General features: G+C 36.4%; 1 long non-coding RNA gene across 1 annotated transcript in view; it reads left to right on the plus strand.

Moving 5' to 3' along the window:
• Positions 1 to 286, plus strand: part of LOC141281028 (uncharacterized) — a 105,521-nt gene extending 105,235 nt beyond the window's left edge. The window contains exon 3 of the long non-coding RNA XR_012335409.1: positions 247 to 286. This is a non-coding gene — a long non-coding RNA (uncharacterized lncRNA). The remainder of the gene's footprint in view (positions 1 to 246) is intronic.
• The last annotated feature ends 7,042 nt before the right edge of the window (positions 287 to 7,328 follow it).

Consider the following 7,328-nt stretch of genomic DNA (forward strand, 5'->3'; position numbering starts at 1 on the left):
AGGTATTACAGTTGTGGTTATAACATTCAAGAATAATACAGTGTAAGATTATCCATCTGCATGAAATGAGAAATGAGTACCAACTGGAAGCCAAGCATTTCTTGTCCAGGTCATGTAGTTTGTCAGTCGATATGAAAGCTGCATTCAGTGTTTGATCCTCTCATTGTTTATAGTTCAAATGAATTTTATTAATATTTTTAATAATATTTTTATGGCAGTGATCTGCATTTGATTCTCTGTTTGCAGGTCCTCCAGGAAAACGTGGAAGAAAAGGCAACCCTGGTAAGTTTCTGATCATGCTTGGGCAGCACAGCTGTGAATTTCATTTTAATAATAGATCGCTTTCTCTTGCCGAACCAAACACACACACATTTGTTTGAAAGGGCCCTGCACCTAAACCCCAAAATTACACCAAAATGTAAGTTGAGCAAATTCAGCTGTGTAAGAGAAACACTTTGATCGTCCTCTCATGTGTCCCAGATCATTCATTTTCCTCTTCACCTTTGATTTGTAGTTTTTGATGAATCAATGGACAGATGGAAAACTTTTCTCTTGTTGTCATGGTGACACTTTCATCCCATTCATGAGTGGGGGTCAAAGAGAAAAGCTCTTCTTGTCTTTCACTCATTTTCCCAGCATGCTGTTTATTTTAGCTGTGATCTCTTCTGACCTCAGAAACCTGAGAGCGCTTCTAAGTTTTAACACCATGCTAAATATCCACACGTCGCCAGCAGGTAAAAATGACTGTAATTTTAATACAGCCCTCTATGTGCGCTCATTATAGAGTTCTTAACCCTAAGCACAAATCTGCCTGTCAGTCATTTTGCAGAACATTTCATTACTTTGTCCACTTGCATCATTGAGCCTGTAAATAAATTGTGCACACCAATTGAATTTTACTGTGACTTTTTGTAAGCTTCATTATTTTTGTAAAGGGGCTATATCATGAAAATCAGACTTTTTTCATGTTTAAGTGCTATAATTGGGTCCCCAGTGCTTGTATCAACCTAAAAAACATGAAAAAGATAAACCCAGTAACTTAGTTTTGGTAAACCATTCTCTGCAAGCATGTGAAAAAATAGCTCATTGAAATTTGGCTCCCCTGTGATGTCAGAAGGGGATAATACGGCCCCTTTATCTGTATTATCCAACCACGGCACTGCCATTTAGTGTAGAGATCAGCTCATTTGCATTTTAAAGGACACACCCAAAATGGCACATTTTTGCTCACACCTAGAAAGTGGCAATTTTAATATGCTATAATAAATTATCTGTGGGTTTTTTTAGCTAAAACTTCACATACATACACCAAAGATTTATTTTACATCTTAAAAAAGTCTTGTGAAATGTCCCCTGTAAAAAGTCATGTGCCCTAATAATCTTTAATCAAAAATCTCCTCCTCCCCTCAAAGCGATATCTCTTTACTTCCGGTCATGGGGTATGGCAGGTGGGAAAGATCGCAGCGATTAGCAAACTTTAAACAATCCAATCAATTCTCGATGGACAAATTCAAGTCTAGCTCTACCTCTTTTCATTTCAGAAGCGTTAAACTTGGATACGTCACAGCAGAGGGAAATAAGACAATTGCTACTTCCATTTCATTGCGACTTTAAAGCCCATTTAGGTATTAGTAACTCATTCTTCTATACTAAGCTATTATGACCCATTCACACTAAAATACGCCTTGTTTTCAAAGTTATACACATTGGACTTTAAACTGGACTTAAAATATGTTAAGAAAATAAGTAAGTTTTAATTAAGATGACATAAATGTAAAAGCTGTAAATACAGCACAGCCGTGGACTGCTAAATATATGTTCATGTATTTAACTCATTCCCCACCAGCCATTTTTTGAAAAGTAGCCAGCCAGCATTATTTGTGATTTTCACAAAAGTTTCACAAAATGCCTTCCAGGAAACTTTTCTTCTAAAAATATATAAACATACGAATATATAAAATGAAAGAACAGACCCTCTGCTTTCAAACAATAAACAAACAAACAAAACGGAAAAAACGTTTCATCCTATCTATATTTTTTCCCTGCTTATAAACTCTTAAATATGGGTATTTTTTAAATATACATTTTTTTTAGCAAAAGGCTGGAATTTTGTCTGAGATCAGATTCAGAACAATGATCAAAAACTACACAGTTTATAATTAGTAACTAATGTATAGGCTTACATTTTTTCATAAATTGGGTAAGTGGTATTGCAGATTAACATAAAAATTCATCAGGATCACCTTTTTTATGTAAATGTTTTCTCTTAATTGTTGAGATAACTCGTCAATGGCGGTGAAAGAGTTAATATTAATATCAAATATATAAAACACTTGGATACACCCAAGACAGAAGCAGAACTTTGTCTATGTTCTGTGTTTGATGACATGAGATCACTAACAACCTTCAAAACACACATCCTGGTCTTTTAATAAAGCTCATCTCCTGCAACCCAGGAACTGACACAATGAGAATCATCTTTCTCTTATTCTCTCTCTTTCTATCTTTTTTCTTTTCTCACCATGACAGTGATGAATCAGATCTCCAGTAAGCTTGCAGAGCTCTTATCGTCTGAACCATTTGCAGGAGTTATCGCTTGTTTATTTTCCTCCTCTGATCTCATCTGGGGGCAGATCTTAATCCTCCAAGCCCCCCTTGTGTCTCCAGATCCATTCGGTGTCACATTCCACTTTTGCTGTCACATCTCTCAAGCATTAAAGCGCAAGAACGTGCCAATGACTGTCTTATGCATTACACTCAGCAAAGGAAATGTTCAGCAAAGGAAATGTTAATCCAGATGTCTTCTTATGATGCTTTTGACACCGCAACAGCACGACTTCTCCCTGAACCTATGCACATTTTCAAGTGCAAGGGATAATTTAGCTTTGCTCTTGTAGACCGCATGATTTTGTAAGGCTGAAATGACTTGCCATTAAATCAAAATTGGTCTTTGCAAACTGCAGACCGTTGCATTAATATGGAGTGCTTGTTTCACAAGAATGCTTTTTTGGACACCGAGATCGTTCCCACACTGCTGGAATGCTTTGGATGTCATTTTAGGCTGAATTTAAATTATTAGGATTCTCCAAATTTGCAGATTGTTGTCGCAATCTATCAAATCAAAGTTGCTTCTGAATACTTATTTCTGTTTTATCAGAAAGACAGATTTTATACACTTCATGCATGCATTCATTTTCAGTAGATCAGTGGTCTTGAGGTTATTATTGTGGGCACAATGTAAATTTTAGGGTGTTTATTTCGAAAACCTGGTGCGTTTTTCCTTGGTTCAGTTCAGCAAATATAAAAATGTCAATTGCGCTTGGATTCGCACTAAAACAATCGGTCTGAACGAGGTGATATCGGTCCGATTTTAAATAACTTTGGATCTCAAAAAATATGTGCATCTTAACCAATGAGAGGACACTTCTCATGTGAGTTTTATTAACAAGTTTTTCTCCATTTTAGTACTTTGTAAAGGTGAACTGAACCAAGAAGAAAATGGAACAGTTTTAATTCCTATTTCGAAATCATGGGTCTGAAAAGACCCTAGTGTACAAAGATATACAAAGAGTTTGTATTGAAATCTATATTAAAGCAACACTATGTAGTTTTTTTACCTTTAAATAATGTCTCTAAAATTATTTCAGTGATAGAACAACTTTTAACCGGACAAATTGTACTGTTGCTGCAACCTGAGCAGCCTCCTAGCTGCTACAAGCACACTCTGAAAGTGGCGGTGGAGGGTAGGAAACACAGCCCCACCCCTCCCCCTGCCTGCAGAAGAGTGTCTGATACCAGGCACTGTTGCGCTTTTTAACCACATGGGGGAGCTGTAAGTCATTTTTACATGGAAACTACATAGTGTTGCTTTAATATATTGGCAAACCTAAGCAAAGTTTGAAAGTAAAGAAGAATGGATTTCTAGGGCTTTTTTTCTAACGAGAAAAATGTCAGATTCACAGAACTTAAATGGATAGTTCACCAAAAAAAATGAAAATCTGTCATAATTTACTCAACCTGTAGTAGATCCAAACCTGTATAAAACACCTTTATTCTGCTTAAACACAAGTTAAGATATTTTGAAAAATGTTAATAACCAAACAGATCAGGGGCACCATTTACTTCCATAGTATTGTTTTTTCTTGTTAGTCTTCTTGAAGTCAATGGTGCCCCAGATCTGCTTGGTTACAAACATTGCTAAAAATATCCTTCTTTGGGTGGTTGCTTTTCCATTGCATAGTACCCCACGGGTCAGGTCATCTTTTGGGGGCTTTTCCACTTGTAGTACGTAGTACCCGATACTTTTTTAGTACCACCTCAGTTGAAGTTCCAAGCGATCTGAGCTGATACAAAAACGTGACGTAAAAATACTGTAGATCACTGATTGGTCAGCTTATTGTAGATCACTGAATGACTTTTTCTTGGTTAGCTTTTAGTGGGAGGGATTATAGGCGTGCCCTGCCTGCTGCTGTGACATCATACAAAAAGTGGGAACGAGCATCGTTGGAATGCAGTGTTTCCCATACATTAATTTTTTTATCAATCCGCCCCAAAATTAAAATTGACCACCACAAATAGATGTTTGCACATCACTGCCTCTGTCTCACATGACAGTTTCTGTTCAAACACCCGTGGCATCAGTCGACGCACTCCGCTGAGCCACATTTAAGTTGCAAAAATGCCGTGTATGCATGCGTGCACATCGCGAATGTGCCACCACAAAGTGCAAGTCTGGATGGTGTCCATGATTCTCAGCCTATGGATGTTTTTCACCGCTTAAAGGGAGTTTGGGAACTTATAACAAAGCACAGAAGACAACAGGCTTACTCGAGACTAATTTTGCATTTAGCATTGACGCTGGTAGTGGCGAATTTCTCAGACCAATCAGTGATCTACTGTGTTTTTACATCACGTTTTAGTATCAGTTCAGATCGCTTGGAACCTCAAACGAGGTGGTATTAAAAAAAGTATCGGGTACTACATACTGCACCCAGTGGAAAAGCCCCCAAAATTGAGCTGACCCGACCGTGGAGTCGCAATGCAATGGAAAAGTGCAATAAATTATTATTATAAAAAATGTTTTGGATGAACTATCTCTGTAAGCAAAAGTCTTTATTTTCTATCTATGTAATTTCACTGCTGTCTATAAGAAAAAACTATTGATTTATTAGATAATATCTTTCCTATGGGCAATGTTTTGATTATTTCAACCTATCTGCTTCATTTAATCATATTCACCATATTGTTGTTGTTAAAAAAATGAGTAAAAAAATGTAGTTTTGTTTAAATCTGTGCCAGTTCTTGTGATTAATAAATGCTATGAACCAGAACCAGGTTTTGTGCATGCCCAGATATTTGATGTACACGTGCATATAAAGCATGTGTTGTGTTTAAACGTAACACATCATTGTTCTGATACAATCACATGATTTCACTTTCTAATGATGCATTGTATATCAATTATTATTGTGTTATTATGTCCTGCTCAAACTATTTCATGTTAATTACTATTTAGTGAAACAAATTATTATTATTATTATAAAAATATGACTTGAATTGTTTGTTGTTTTTTATGTTTCAGGCACTCCAGTAAGTACCTCTGTTATTGCTGAAGCTTTAATAAAGAACAAATGTGAGTTGGTCTGAAGGTGGTCAGATAATACACAGCATGATCAGAGCTGGCTTTACAGTCGTGATATTGACAGCAAATGAGGTGAGATAAGAGGAAATTGTCATGTGGAGTGTAGAAATGCTCCAGGAAAAAAATCCATCACGTTCCACTTTTCACTCGGTGGTGTCCGGCGATGGAGTCCTAATAACCTGCCGTGTTTTGTGCAGCCTTGACATATGAACCAAATTTCTGTTTTTTGCCACACACAGAACCTATTGTGCAAGTTAAACACTGTCCTAATGTTTGTGCCTCTTAACTCTGTCACACTAACAACACTACAGTACAACAAACTTTGTTGCTGTGGTTGCCTCATATCTCGTGTTGGGACCAGAAAGCCACAGAAATAAAGAAAAAGTCTGCACAAACATGTGGTTGCCCCAATTAGTCACATAAATAGTGTTTATGTATTGCAAACTCTCTAGTAAATATGTATACATGGGTAACAATAAGGTTGTATTGGTAAACATAAGTAAATGCATTAATGCATAAACAGATTGTGTTAGTTCTTGTTAATGTTAGTTAGTGTCAATACAGCTATTCATTTTAGTTCATGATGCATTAGTTAATGTTAACAGTTACAACGCCTGATTTTATAAATGTATTAATAAATGCAGAAATGAACAAAGATTAATAAATGCTTTAAGGTTTGTTTATAAACAGATTTAGCAGTAACAACATAAACAAACGGCTTTCGTGGAACAAACATGACTTCCGGTAAACTCTGCAAAAAAGTTGTTTATTTATATAACAAGCAAAATAAACAACATGTAGATGACCTTAGTTCATATTTCACAACTAAAGCATATCAGAAACACTGAGCTAACGTTACTGTGTAAAATTAATGTATACAATGTTAACTACAGATCGGCTGCCAAACCTCCCTTCACATAGCGGTAATCTATGTTCACCATCTCCCCTCGTCTTTAGGAAACCAAATCATTTGTTATTTTCAACAAGGTATTTGTTCCAGAGTTCAGTTTAGCAATAGTCCCACCATTATACAAACAGAGACCGGAAGTTATGTTCCGTCCAGACGTGTAACCGCGGCAACGCACCTGCGTTCGATGAAACCGTCTATAGACCGTTTCAGCAGTAACAACATAAACAAGCGGCTGTCGCGGTCCGCACAGAACTTCCGGTAAACTCCGCTAAGAATAAATAACAACAAAGTTCTTTAAACGTAGTTTATTTATATAACAAGCAAAAACACATTGATTACCTAGAAAACCAAAACATTTGTTATTTTCGAGGAGGCATTTGTTCAAGAGATCAGTTTAGCAACTAGTCAGACCATTAAAAAAACGAAACCGGAACTAAAGTTCGGATCCAGACGTGTATCACGTGCGTCCGATGAAACCGTCTATACTCGTGCTTATCCTCCGCTGATCGCGCACGCATCTCCACAAATGGACTAGACGTTTATAGTTGACGTTCATTGTTAGTTTATTTTAGCTAATGCATTAACTATTTGTTAACAAATACAACCTTATTGTAAAGTGTTACCTTTACCTGCAGCAGGGAGTATTTTGTTTGCTGTATGTCCTATGCATGTAATAAAATTTTGTCAGGGGTCAGTATATTATTATTATTAATTCAGATATAATAGTTTATTTTAAGTGTTTTGAATTGTAACATGTTTTTTTTATTACAGGGCACT

Source organism: Paramisgurnus dabryanus, chromosome 18, assembly GCF_030506205.2.
Source record: "Paramisgurnus dabryanus chromosome 18, PD_genome_1.1, whole genome shotgun sequence".
NCBI lineage: Eukaryota > Metazoa > Chordata > Actinopteri > Cypriniformes > Cobitidae > Paramisgurnus > Paramisgurnus dabryanus.